Raw genomic sequence first — 15,156 nt, 5'->3', positions numbered from 1 at the left:
CCTTGGGCATTGCTTCCTACCTCCCACAAGATACCACATAGCATCATGGACTGCATCCTTACCCCTAACATCCGATGCCAGGGACAGCAAGGAAAAACATTTTTGCATTACCTGACCTATGACAACCACAAATGAGTGTCTATGTTGCCACAATGGACTACACTGAACTACCTTTTTGTTTTCACAAATGGACATAAATGTTTACTTTCTTTTCAGCAGACATTTTGAAAGTTTCACCCCTTTAAGTTATGTTAGAGGTTGGTATGACGCTATATATGTGTGTTTGCGCTTTGATTTTGTGCACCAAATTTTTGCAAGCAATAAAGTTCTCTTTTTGGAGAATCAAAGGACCTTGATTGGTTCACCACAAACATTGCAGAGTGCAGAGCAGCCATCACGAAATCAAACGGTACTTCTAAGGGCACTTCAAGCACCACAGAATTCACAGCACCAGGAACCCCCTCCAACCACAGTTGTAAATGGGCAGCAAGCACCATGCAATTCATAGCAGCAGGCAAAGCCCCAGGCTCAGCAGTATTTATAATCTGCAGGAGACACAACAGAATAGATTCCAGCAGGCAGAAACCAAAACATACATAATTTAAAAAAGAGAAGACAGACACTATCTCAAGAGACAACACTATTGTAGCTGACTGACTATAAACCTTTAAAGCCACCCTCAAACACACAGCTCCACATTGGGCTCTTGTAGTAGCCCTGATGACCGGCCGATCAAATTCAGCAGACAGTAGCTCCACCCTAGTGGCAGCTTCCCACCCTTAGCCTCACATATGTTGTGCAGGATACAACATGCAGCTATAACCACTGAGACGTTTTTCTCGCTAAGGTCTAATCTAGTGAGACTGTCAGCAGCCCTTCAATCTACCACTAGCTCATTCCAGGGTCGTTCTGCACCTACTGAGCCAGTACTTGAAGCTTTCATTGGTGCTGGCCAGTAAATGGCTTCATGAGCCAGGGGAGCACAATCAATGGCAATCCACAGCCTGGGAAAGAATGTCCCCGCTCGCAGCCTTCTGAACGGTCCTGTGTTGTCATGCGCTTTCCCTGACCAACCCACATTAATAGCAATGAAACGTCTCTGGTGATCCACCCACGTCTAATATAAAAGTGGAAACGTAGCCTCTTTGTTGGTGTACTCAGTAGCAAGGTGGGCTGGTGCCAAAATAGGGATATAAATTCCATCTATTGCCCCACCACCGTTTGCGAACTCTATTGCTGCAAATCTGTCCACTATTTCCTGCACATGGTCGAGTGTCCAGTCCTGTGTAGCATGAGACAATTAATGGCCCTGTACATTTGCATGACAAGGGCCCCAGCTGTGGAGTTTCCAACTTCAAAATGATTTCCCACTGCCGGTGTTGCAAACTAGAGCACCATCGGTACTTGCTTTTCAACTGTAAAAGCAACTCTCATTCTGGTGTCCAAGCACTGGAGGGCTGCCTGGCAAACAGACCCAGGAATGTCACCTTTTTCATCCGAAAGTTCTTCAGCCACTGTGCGTCATCCCAAACCTACATTACAAAGCGGTCCCACCAGTCAGTGCTCGTTTCTCAGGTCTAGAAGTGGCAGTCCATCATCTGCAGCTGCTCTAGGAATGCCACTAGCCGCCTGGACTTTTTTCTCTATGCCCATAAACAAACTCTCCTTGAAGATCTCCTCAACTCCCTTCGTGTGACTCTGGTTGTTGGGGTACTTCTGGAATGGCTACAAATACAGGAGAATAGTGTATCCTCGATTTGCAGCTGCCATGAGAATAGGGCTGAGCTCCACAGGCACCAGGCTTCTGGCAGGGCTGGCAGAGACCGAAAAGCTCCACACAGGTTTGTAGGATTTTTTTTAAAAAAAGGTGTGAAAATTATGGGATGTGGAAAGTATTATGGGATGGAGAAAGGTGCATGCTGGGAACTCGGCCCCTAGCTCCTAGAAATCCCTGGGCAAATCATTACTATCCCACAAAATACTGTGGAGATGTCCCAAAGGGCATTGCGCAGACTGGCAGTGTGTGGCGCACGGGGGTACCTACCCATAATGCACCGCACTTTACCTCGACACAGGCACTCCTGGTGGGTACGTGCAGGGCCAATGCAAGCAGCCAAGTTTGCAAGTGCTAGAGCGATATACAAATTCGGGGGCTGCATGCCGACATAACTAGCATCGAGCAAAATTTGTAGTGTCGCCGTGGCCTGTGTGTGGCTCATACCAGGGGCCAGCTCCTCAGCTGGTGGCAATGGGTGTCGTTCCATGGAAGTCAATAGGGCTACACTGATGTATGCTTGCTGAGTGTCTGACCCTAATTTTTCTTCTGAGAGGACCATGATATACCCCTGTTTTGTCAGGGGCTATTGTTATGCAGTTACCTCCAAATAGTGAGACACTTAAACCTACAGGTGGGTGTCATCAGTTGGGTGTCATCATGCACTGGCAGGTAGATCACCTGACAAATCTTTTTCATCTTATCACAATTCTGTTGATGAACTGTTTTGTGCTAGCCAAGAGACCAGCTGACATTTGTAATAGCTGAGACCTATGGGGTATGTTTGCTTCCCTAGCCCGAGGGGGCCCTAATGCATTTGAAATCCTGATGTCAGAGTTGTGTCTCTTCTGTTTGGTTTCAAAGCTCAGATCTGAAAGATTAAATTGTTGATAGAAAAATTGCCTAGCAGCTCATGAGCTCAGCAGCACACTGTGGTGCATAGATGTCTTTAAGGCCAGAAGCGACCTTTATAATCATCCAGCTTGACTTCCTGTATAGCAACAGGCCCTGGCATTTTGTTCAGGGATCACTGCATCTAGTCCAGTCATTTGCTAACTGTACAATGCCATTCTGATTGTATTTTTTCACACAAACCCTGTGTAGACTGAAGTCAGGTTGGAATTAATAATAATAATGACTGTGAGGTCGGGGGGAGGAGGAGGGAGAGTAAGGGAAAGGGATACAGTCCATTGGTTTTCTTAATTATTTTTTATCACTGTATTAATATAGCACCTAGGAACCCCGTCAGAGATAAGGACCCCATTGTGCTAGGCACTGCACCAACACAGGGTGTTCCATGTCCCAAGGAGCCTACAGTCCAAATACAAGAGGCAACGGATGGATATGGACAAATGGGGGAGTACAATGAGACAATACTGGTCAGCAGGTTGTCACAGAACACCAGCAGCCCGACCACTGTCAAGTTTTGGTAGGTGTCATGTCAAAGGAGAGTTTTAAGGAGGGATTTGAAGATGGATAATGAGGCAGGTTTGAAGATGTTTATGGGGAGCGCCTCCCAAGTGTTAGGGGCAGCATGGGAGAAAGAACAAAGATCCTTGTTTGAAAATTGGGCAGTGAAGGCAGTATCGTGAGCTAATCATAGGCAAACATCGGCAGCTTTGCAGCAAATGAGACATGAGATAGAGGAAGGGGAAACCAGTGGAGGGATTCAAAGAGAACATAAGAACATAAGAATGACCATACTGGGTCAGACCAAAGGTCCATCCAGCCCAGTATCCTGTCTACCGACAGTGGCCAATGCCATGTGGCCCAAAGGGAGTGAACCTAACAAGTAATGATCAAGTGATCTCCCTCTTGCCATCCATCTCCACCCTCTGACAAACAGAGGCTAGGGACACCATTCCTTACCCATCCTGCTAATAGCCATTAATGGACTTAACCTCCATGAATTTATCCAGTTCTCTTTTAAACCCTGTAATTGTCCTAGCCTTCACAGCCTCTTCAGGCAAGGAGTTCCACAGGTTGATTGTGCGCTGAGTAAAGAAAAATTTCCTTTTATTTGTTTTAAACCTGCTGCTCATTAATTTCATTTGGTGGCCCCTAGTTCTTATATTATGGGAACAAATAAATAACTTTTCCTTATTCACTTTCTTCACACCAAGGAGACTCCAACCATGACATGACTGGGGGATGGGCTAGGAAAATGATCTTTCCATCAGCATTCTGAACGGATTTGAACAGGCAAGATTACATTTGTCAAAGCCAGAGAGACATTGCAGTAATCAAGACCTGAGATTATGAGAGCTTGGACAAGACTTTTCACTGTGTGGCTGGATAGGAAAGGTTTTGTCTTAGAGATGCTATGCAGAAAGAATTGCCAAGATTTAGACATAGCCTGGATGTGAGGGCCTAGAGCAGTGGTCCACAAACATTTTACATCGCGCCCTCTCCCTACCTGTAATGTGATCTGTCTGCACCCCCTAAGAACTGCGGTCGGAAGCCAGGGCCAGGAGCAGGGCCATGGTTGGGGCTGGGGCTGGAGCTGGAGCTGGGGCTGGAGCTGTGGCTAGGAGCGGGGCTGCACTTGAGGCCAGGGCCGCGGCTGGGGGTGGATCTGGGGCTGGGAGTGGGGACCAGGAGCAAAGCTACAGCGGGGCTGTAGTCGGGGCTGGAGCTGAGGCTGGGGGTAGGACTGGGGCTGCGGCCGGGGCCAGGAATGGAGCTGCAGTCAGGATGGGGCTGGGGCTGTGGCCAAGTGTGGGGCCACGGCCAGGCCGGGAGCCAGGGGCCAGGGCTGAGGCCAGGGCCGTGGCTGGGGGTGGGGCCGGGGCAGGGGGTGGGGCTGGAGCAGAGCCAGGGGAGAACAGGACAGAGTGATGCTCCCTCCCTACTGGCCCAGACCCTGCTACATCCCTCCGAATGTTCCTCTGTGTCCCCCTAGGGGGTCGCACCCCACAGTTTGGGGACCTCTGACCTAGAGGGAGGTCTGAATTGAACATGCGCCTGAGTGCTAGGCAGACTCAGACTGGCTGACCTGAAGTATTTTCTGGCTCTACGAACTACTTTATGAACCTGTGAAAGCTCTTTACCCTTGTGGTCTATAGCAGAATGTTTACAGGTCATTACACCAAAAGCAAGGTCCATTACAGCCATCTTCAGAATGGCTTAAAAACAGCAATGTTAGATGTCCCCCTCTAGGTTGGTGATCCAGTTGATTGCTTCCGTGACATGGAGTGGATGGCCAGGATACCACCAGGATATGACAGGCTGGGACATTGGTTGATGAGGCGTTCCATAGTCTGAAGTCTGTTTCCACTCTCTGTGTCCGCTGTGTCCCCCTTTATGAAGGAAGTAGGTGCATCTGCCATGTGATGTATGGAGGTGGTTCAAAGTGGGCCATCTTTTCCCTGGGTGTGAAAAGTCACTGGGTTCTTTGATTGGGTCATTGATGCGGTGTTTGTTCAGGACTTTTGCTCCCTTGCACCTTGCTTGCTGATGATCTTCAGGGGAAAACCCAGAGTCTTTGAGCTCTTGCTCTGCAAGCCAAAAAGGTTTTCTGGATTTGAGTCAGAATCTTGGTATATTATTTAGATCGCCATGTATCGGAAGATTCTTGTTCCCTTGAATATGATGGAACTCCTGAAGGACTCTCATATTGTGAACAATTGGGGCTGGATAGATGTGTGCCAGTGAAGGAAGCCATGGTGGTGGCATTGACTTTACTATGCCAGTAATGATCCACATGACAGTGTTAAGTTGGGAGTCAACAAGTAATGTATTGATACTGTATCCAGTACTCTGCAGTAGAGTAGGCAAGGGCCAATGGAGAGGTCTGTAGAGGTTTTTGCATCAGCTCCCTGGGTCATATCTCCCAGTTTCCGGATGAGCTTTACACACTTATTTATTTTGTCATGGATATTTTACAAGTGCTGGTGGTCTGTGAGGCTTCAGTCTTTACACCAAGATATTTTGGGGTGGGATTGTGTCTTATCTGTTGATCATAGAAATGAATATGCAGTCCCATGCTAGCCTTTCAACTGTTTAGATCAAATGCTGACATGACAATTTTAGTGGGGTTTAGTTTTAGAAGTCAGTATATGAAATATTTTCCCGTGGTTTTATGGCCCTTGGTTAGGGTTTGTTCTATGGTAGGTAAATCCCATTCATGTGTAGTCAGAACAATGTCATCAGCATAGACAAATTTCTGTGATGATGTTTGGGGAAGGTCTCAGGTGTAGATATTAAACAGGGTTGGTGCTAGGACTGATCCCTGTGGTAGGCCATTATTGGTTACCAAGGAAAACACAAAAACAATGGTTGGTCAGAACTTCTCAGAAAATTTTATTGTTGCACGGAACGGGACAATTTTGCTGGCTTTCAGAAGAAGACCTTACTCGGGCTAACTCCCATTGACTTCATCTAGTTTAGCCAAGCTCAATTTCATTTTGAAACTTTCAGAATGAAGGTTTTTTTAAATTTTCCCTTTAGTGGGAAATTTTGTTCCAAAATTAAATGACACCCCCATCCCCAATTTCAGAATTTCCCTTAGAATGGAATTTCTGACTTTTGATGACCATTATTTAAAGGTCATCTTATTTATTTTTACATACTTTTTTTGGTTTACAATTAATAATGATGATACAGTACAAAGGGTGCGCTAAATAATCATTCAATGGCAATTTATGGACACCAACTTAAAACATTTTCTTTTCAAGGAGCTAAACTGTCTTTAAAGGATTTAAGATTAAAGGCTTCATGACATACATTTTCATGGTTACTTCAGCCCTGCGGTGATATGCATGTCTTAAGCAGTTGAGTATTTCAGATCTTTATACATGCCAAACTGTGTCTAATTATTATACTGGAATAATTTCACAAATAGTGGGTTTACATTCATGGCAATGTCTCCTTTTGTGTCTTACACAAGTCTCATTGTTACTATGCTGGTTCCAGATCTAATCCTCTAAATCCTTTTGCGCCCAACACCCGCCTTCCTTAAGGGACCCCTGTAAAAAAAGTCAACCTGTGCACACATTGCATTGATCAGTATGGGCTGACGGAGGAATTTGACTGATGGCAGTGCTGCAGTTGGGTGTTTGTTCAATATACTGTTTCTGCATCCTAAAGAAAACCTTAACCTGACCACTATTGCAATGGATTTTTTATGTCATGATGAGGCATAGGCACATAGGAATTGCCATACAAAATCAGACCCATGATCCATCTACTCCAGTGAACTGTCTCCAACCGTGGTCAGCACCAGATGCTTCAGAGGAAAGTGCAGGAAACCCCATAGTAGGCACAGCAGATATGGGGTAATTTGCCAGCCTTAGAGATTGTCTTAAACCCCAAGGCATGAGATTTTATGTATTCCTTCCCAAACTCTCCTTTTCCGTTGGCATTAACTCTTATAACTCTGGTTTTTCTTGTTATCCAAATAATCATCCAATCTCTCTCTTTGAATCTTGTTAAATTCTAGGTCCTGATGGCATCTTATGGCAATGACTTCCCTAGTCTGAACACATGCTGAGTGAAAAAGAGTTGGCAGGCAGCCCAGTTCCCTGGGCTGCCCAGTTCCTCAGCTACCCAGCCAGGTGGGGAGCTGGAGAGTCCAAGGAGCCTGGGAGCCTGAGAACCTGGGAAGATGGGCAGCCCACCAGACAGGCTGCCAGGGAGCAACCCATGGAACTTATTTTGTTTCAGAAACACTGAAAAATTCCCACGGCAGGAATGTTTTAGTGTTTTCTAATAGAAATATTGTGGCTTTTTAGTCCCTCAAAATTTTTTGAATGTTTTGTCCCGATTCAGAAAAAATTCTAAAACCTTGACATTTTTCATAGGTCAGAAATTTCATCTCCCAGCCAGCTCTCTGTATTGTATGAAAACACAACACTGGCTTTATTTTTGGTAAACTATCATGACCTACTTCTTGCTCATTTTTTTAAACTGCTGTTCCAGTTTTGGTTTGGTTTATGCTATCTCTGTGTGATATCTGTTTCCTATATATAGTGGAGTGTGTATATATATACATATATATATGTATGTGTTGGAAATGTTTCTATTTTTGCCTCAAATCTACGTATGAACTTAAACTTTTTAAGGCACCATATCAAGGAGTAATGCTAAGCATCAAAGATTGGTTTGAGCATTGGCCTCATGAAAGCCATGAAAGCCAAATCTTTCCCATCCCAGGTATCTTCACCTCACCCTCATAACTTCCTCCCCTCCCTCTTCTCACCTGCTCCATCCCTTTCACTCCCTCCTTTTCCTTGTAAGCAAACCCTGTCCTGACCTAAACCCCAACATGTCCCATGTCATCAGCACACTGATCACTCTGCTCATGTTTTATATTCCTTTTCCCCCACCCTGTGTCTGTCATGTCGATTTAGGTTTTGGGACAACGTGTGTCTTTTGCTATATGTCTGTACGCACTTAGCACGATGGTCTGTAACGAGGCGGCTTGCCCTTGGGCTGGACAGCCTGAGGCCAACCAGCCCTGATAACAGAATGAGCCCCACCTGAGGGGAATCAGGCAGTTTCCTGAAAAGAGCAGAAGGTGGCTGTGATGAGAATGGGAGAGGCCCCTGCAGGGAAGATCCTGAGAACAGGGGAATGGCTCTAGCGAGGAAGGGCTGAGCCTTGCCTCATTCTGACCAGTCCACGAGGGAAGGATTGTCTGTTTAGTTTTGAACTTTAAGTTAATAAGTCAGACCCTGAGGAGGGTTGTTGTGATTGGACTGGAAAAACCCTGCATGGAGTTTATCTGGGGATCCAAGAAGGGAAACTGAGGTGAAGAGCGGCATTTGGGGCTGCCTTGAGGCCACCAGGGGGCGCTCATCTGGAGGGGCTCTGATCTGGGTTGGTCCCTCAGCACTACCATAGTAACCACAATGAATAATAAAGTACTGGAGTCTGAGGAAACCTTTTGCTGCGAAACAAACTGCTTAAAGCAATAAAAGTGCAGCCTCTCCTGTCTGAAACCGTCTCCTAATTCTTGTTTCTGTGAGTTGCGTTAGCTCTCTGGACCTTCTGTTTCCAGCACTCTAGCAATGTAAACAATAAACACTGTGTTTGCATACGACATAAAACTAACAAAAAAATTTGCTGGTGGGGCTAGAGTTGTCATTCTGGTGAGTGAAGCTTGGCGCTGTGACGGGAAATCCAGTGCCAGGAGCTGTAGTAACAGCATTTTAAAAGCTTCTGCTTTGTTGTCCTGTCATCAATCATACCCTTGTATAAACATGTTTGTTTTCACAACAGGGTTTTAAAAGAAATGTTCATTGGGAAGGAAAATAATACATGGTTCAATTCAGCTGATAAAATCAGGGCAGTTGTAATTACTAGTAATAATACTGATCAAGGCTTGCAAACTGGACCTAGATTCTGCAGCAATGACCGGAGATTTGGTAACAGCTGGATATTTGGTGGCAGCTTCTGGTAAATGAGAAAATGTTTGTTTTTAATTAATGTAATAAGAAAATAATCCAATCTGTATGGTAGTCTTCTGTGTTATGTGCTTTGATATTCAGTTCAGGTTGGTTTTACTCTGCCCCTAAATTCAGTTTTCAACGTGTTACCAGTATTTATGTTGATGCCAGAATTTCTGGAGGTTTGGGCCTTTGGGTAAGGGACATGTGGGGCACCCGCTGGACACGCAGTAAGGCTTAGGAGGTCGTTTGGAATTGCTCTGCAATAAATAGTTATCAATGTTAACATTTAAATTGTCATCATTAAGTATCAGAGTCAACGGCTCTCTGAGATGAACGAGGGCCTTCAGCTTAATGTGTTTAACTCTGAAGCCCAGTGACAAGGTTGACTGGTGACCTAATTGCGCCTCCAGAAATAGTTCAAAACACTTTTTGCCAGAGTAGGGTTGGTAGTTCTGATATCTTGGCAAAACTCCAACATGGGTAATCCTATTCTGCTTGCCCAACATCCTTATACAGTGTCAGTTGGATACTTAAGTCTTTAGTTATCATGTAATGTTGCTGTGAGCTGCTAAGCAAACATTCCACCCCAAACTACTGTGTATGAGCGATAGGGGACGTGATCCCGTTTGTATAGCCCTCAGTCCCACAGGTGGATCTGAGCAGTAACCTTCTAAAGTCAATGGCCTCTGGGTAGGCACAGGGGTCTGCTAAGAGGAATCAGATTGCTGAACTGGGGCTATTGTTGATCCATCATTTTGGCATCCTTTGGAAAGATGGGGAGTATGTCAATGAAAGTTTTTGGTTTTTAATGTATAAAAATCTGTACTTGAGAGGAAATAAACTCTGTATTCTTTCTCTTTCCATAATTCTATATTTAGTTGCCATAACACATTAACACGTAAATGCATATGAAGTAACACTGTAAAACACATACAATTAATGGGATTAATGCTCTGGCTTCCCTGAATGTCCAAATACCTGCAGTTCATCCAGACATTTTAATTCTCAGGATATTGAGCCAGTGTCTTAGAAGACAGGTTTCAGAGTAGCAGCTGTGTTAGTCTGTATCCGTAAAAAGAAAAGGAGGACTTGTGGCACCTTAGAGACTAACAAATTTATTTGAGAGTATCCAGTTTTGAGAGCTCATTCTTAATCTTTCCCTGTTTGCTGTACAGGATGTCGATCAGGTGGTTCCGCAGTTTCTTTGAGTGTGTGTGACACAAGCTGTACAGATACAGACAGACATCATCTTCCTTTCCAAATGCAAACTCCAGATGGACATCATACCAAAAGGACTGAAGGTAAAAAATCCATTACAATCTACATACCACACAGACTATGCTGACAGCTTTTGCCACACGGTCTCAAAGAAACTGCAGAACCACCTGATCAACATCCTCTACAGCAAACAGGGAAAGATTAAGAAAGAGCTCTCAAAACTGGATACTCTCTAATAAATTTGTTAGTCTCTAAGGTGCCACAAGTATTCCTTTCCTTTGTCCTAGAAGACTTTCTGCATGTACCCTAAGAAAAATCCCCCTCACATCTACATGACACAGTCTTGGATATTCTTCTTGCCTGATACTGTAGATAGTTCATGTAGCAGATAGAACTGTCTTTGTTATCATGATTGCCTTCCAGCCAGCAAGCATGTCTGTCTGCACTAGCTGGTAGCCAGGAACAGAGCCATTACATGGACATTTGAAGGGTGAAGGTAAAGAAGCTGTGTGATCCTGATGATTACAACAAAAAGGAGGAGAGCAAATTCTTTCCCTTTAAATAGTGGATTATATTTTGTGGGATCTGTGCCAATATCAGACACTCTGGTTCATGCCTCTCAGGGCAACTTACAAACTCCCCAATGCTGTATGAGCCAATTGGCACGTTTTGGAAGCTATTCCGTACAGTACAATATAACATTAGAACTTGACTCTGGAAACACTTGCCAGTGGTCAGAGAGCATTTTGGGGGGTACCTAGCATACAAAAGTGCCTAACTGAGTTAGGAACCTGTCACATTTTCAAAAGTGTGTTAAGGCTCCTAAATTGCATTGAAAGTCAAGTGTGGTGTGTTGAAAATGGTACTGAAATTGTCCGCTTTAAATGCTCCAGGGCGGTTTCCTGGTCCTACCTGCAGGCCAGGAGGCTCCCTTATAGAAGAGTGCAATCTGGGCCTAGCAGCAGTCAGTCTGAGAGAGCCAGACTAATTATTATAGTAAATGTCATGCCCAGCTGTGTCAGTAGGCCTGAATCCTTATTTTGTACTGAATCTTTCATACAAACTGTATCCCAAAATGCATTACGGAGGTACTTGACATAAACTGAGTTAAATATTTATCCTGCCAACTTTGTATTATATGGACAAAGCCTTTAGCAGCAGAACAAGGAGAGGGGGAAAGAGATTAGAGCCATAGGAAAAGCAAAAGAGCGAGACTTGCATCTGAGAGGGAAGTGAGATAAGGTGGAATGATGATCCAGGTGACAGAAGATGTGGAAGGGAAGACTTTTGTGTGAATTGGAGCCTAGGTAAGGGGCAGAGAGAAGGGCAGGGGTTGGATGAGCAGAAGAAAGGTGGAGGGAAAAAAAAGCAGAGAGAGAGAGAGAGAGAGACCAGGTCTATAATTTGGGGAAAGTTTTGAAAACCAGGAGAGCAGATTTGATACTGTGGGAGAGTTTTCACGCTGAAAGAAGCAGAAGTTTGACTGGGAATGAAGCAGAATTGGTTTCAGGAGAGGTAGATGAAGAACAGAGATGTCTTTTCCTCACAGATTTGGCTGAGAAAGGGAAGGTCCGAGGCAGGATGATTTAGAGGAGAAAGGTGCTGGGAGGAGGAGATGGTCAGCAAACAGTACTTTGTTTTCTGCATTTAGCGACAATAATGAAACTGGAGAGGAAATAAACAGAATTATTTTAAACTCACTTGACCTCCAACATTAAATTTCTAGAAATGAAGCAAACAAAATATTGACAGGCCAGACCCGATTGGATCATTCACATGGCCTTGCACTCTAAGATAAAACTGTGTATTTTACCAGCCAATGCTGCAATGGATCCAAAATCGTGGAAGGATATTTACTATTTCAGAAGTCTCTGGACACCTCAACAAACTTAGTGCTGAGTCTCTGTTCAAGAACTGTATTTAGGTACTTTGCTCTAGCAAGCACCTGAACAGCTGTGTTGCTCAGATGTTGACTTGTGTGAACTGAGCTGTGCATTTATTGCTGAATAATTTTAAAAGCATTTAAAAATGCAATCCAGAATGAATCATTTTGCTTTGAAAGAAGCAAGCTTTCTTACTGCACTATAGAAGGGTAAAAAAAGAGAAGCTACTTTAAAGAGACACTATAAAGTACTTTTAATACTGTCTCTCTGTTCTATTAAAGTTCTCAGTTTGTGACACCTTCTTAGTTTGAAAACAATAAAATACTCATAAATATATTTCTCAAAATACTTTACAGATATTAGCTGACTCAGCCTTCCAACACCTCTGTGAAGTAGGTAACAGGATTCACATATCTTTTTAGATTGTAACCTCTTTGGAAAAGGGACTGCCATTTATTTGTGTTTGTACAGCACCTAGCACAATGAAGGTCAAACTGTTTGTGGCCTTGAGGTGCTAATACAGTATAAATGTTAAATAATAATAATCAAAAATACCCTCACTTACTACTGAAATGGAATATAGAAGCTGTTAATCAACATACAGAAACACTACCTAACAGCTTAGACGAGGAAGGGAAGAATAGTGACTCTGATTGAAACTACAACGAGGAAGGTAGGTGAGGAGATTTAGTTACCTCAGTTCAAATTGTACTAGGATCCTTGGGGTTAACAGGGCTATTCCTGCAAAAATGTGCCATGAGATCCTTAATGATCACAGGTGAGTGTGAGCTCAGTTTTACATCTCATCTCAAGGACAGGTGGGAGGACCCACTAGCGGGCGTGAGGCTGACACTGGAAAAAGGAAACTAAGCTGAGAGGACTGTGAAGAGCTTAGGGGGCATAAGGTTGAAAATAAGAGCACAGCTGTAGGTAGGGATGAGAATATATAGGGCTTTGTGGATTTGGATGAGATGCTTGAATTTGATGCAGTAGAAAATTAGATTGAGGGATGCAGGGAAGGGACTGTGTGTGGCACAGTTGGTATGGGAGGGCAAGATGATTTTAGCAGCAGCATTTTGGACGGGCCAAAGAAGGGGAGATATAAGTTGTGTGTGACAGGCAGGGTGCCCTTGTGGTTAAGACACTGGTCTGGGCCAGTGTTCAGCACTGCCACAGTTTCCCTGTGTGACCTTGGGCAAGTCATTTAACCTCTCAGCTCCTCATCTGTAAAATAGGGATAAATTTCCCACCTCACAAAATGTTGTGATGCTAAATTCATTAATGTGAGGACCCAGTGTACCAGGCAGGCCACATACAATAGGCCAGAGATGCAGTTACCATAATCTGATGACCTTGAATAATAGAACAGATACATTAAAATAAACTTGAACGGTTATCACACGTCCACACACGTAACCCTCATTGAAGTCAGTGGGAGTTGCTGGCATGACCCCAGGGCATGATGGGAAGAGAGCTGCTTATAAAAAAATAACTGGAGCACATACTGTACCTCAGACTATAAACAAACTATGGTGAAGGATACTGGACAGACTCCTTTAAATCTATGAGTGCTCCTAGGTTTTTAAAAGGCCCACCTTTTATTTTATATAAACAAATACAACAATTTACATACAGCTGTTGCTTATTCTAGCACTGGCCGCCTGGCTTTTAGTGTGTATGCTTTATTTCTGGAGAACCGTCAGTGGTAACACAGGCCAAGCCCCAGGCACCTCTGGTGCTATTTAATAAAGAACATCTTTTTACGGAGCATGCCATTTACAATAATAATACCTTACATACACACAATGCCCTTCCTCATAAAGAATCCCTGAGGGCTTTACGATATACCTAGCACACAGTGCCATTTAAATGCAGCTGCCTCTGGTGTGGCCGATGATAGCCAAAGAGAGTAAACATCACAAAAACACTGGGAGGAGAAATTTTGGGACAAACTCACTCACATAAAGCACCATTGTATAAAAAGAGTGGATTTAAACCTCCTGGGGCCAGGAAGTCAGTCTATGGGGCTGATTCCCTTCCCTACCCAGCTTCTGCTGGGGCAGCCGGATGTCAGGGGGTTGGAGCTGGTTAGAACGGCCCCAGATGCTCTAACTTACATTAGCTGGTTATGGTCCTCTAAAGACCATACAAGGCCTGGAGGTAGCTGGAGGTGCACTGGGCTCCTGCCACTCACCATCCCTGGCCCTTTGCTGGGGCTGCAGAGTGGAAAGTGCAGGAGCCAGTGCCAGGTGTACTCCCATTAGGGACACCCACACACCAGGAAAGGCCCCCGCAGGGGACTTGTGGGAGGCTCCTGCTCGCTTGGTGCCATCTGAGTCTCAGTGCACAGGGAGCGGCTCTGCACCCATGTGTGGACGGATGCACGTGCATCCACAGTCATTTGGAAAGGAAAACCAAGCCCTGGGTGGTATGGGTAGGTGAGGGGTTAACCTACTGCCTGGGATGCAGTGCCAGACTGTGAGCCCCAGGGACAGAGACATCCCACAGGGCTCCTCCTGGAAACCCAACTGCTGCCTAAGGCAAAGGGGGAGGACTCCGAGGCTGTTCTCCACTGAGACTCTTCTAGGCCAACGCCTTTGGGAGCTTATGGCATGGACACTTCAATCCCCTCTGGGGTGTCTGTGGGATTGGGTCACCTACCTGCCCCCTTCTTCCTGGGACACCTATGGGATTGGGAGCTCTGCCCCTCCTCCCCAGGGCACCTATGGGATTGGCTGCTCTGCCCCCCTTCTCTGGGGCACCTATGGGTTTGTGTGCCCTATCTCCCCGGGGCACCTACGGGATTGGCTGCTCTGCCCCCCTTCTCTGGGGCACCTATGGGTTTGTGTGCCCTATCTCCCCGGGGCACCTACGGGATTGGCTGCTCTGC

This window comes from Eretmochelys imbricata, chromosome 11, assembly GCF_965152235.1.
Source record: "Eretmochelys imbricata isolate rEreImb1 chromosome 11, rEreImb1.hap1, whole genome shotgun sequence".
In the NCBI taxonomy this organism is placed as follows: domain Eukaryota; kingdom Metazoa; phylum Chordata; order Testudines; family Cheloniidae; genus Eretmochelys; species Eretmochelys imbricata.
This window is presented reverse-complemented; position numbering follows the sequence as displayed.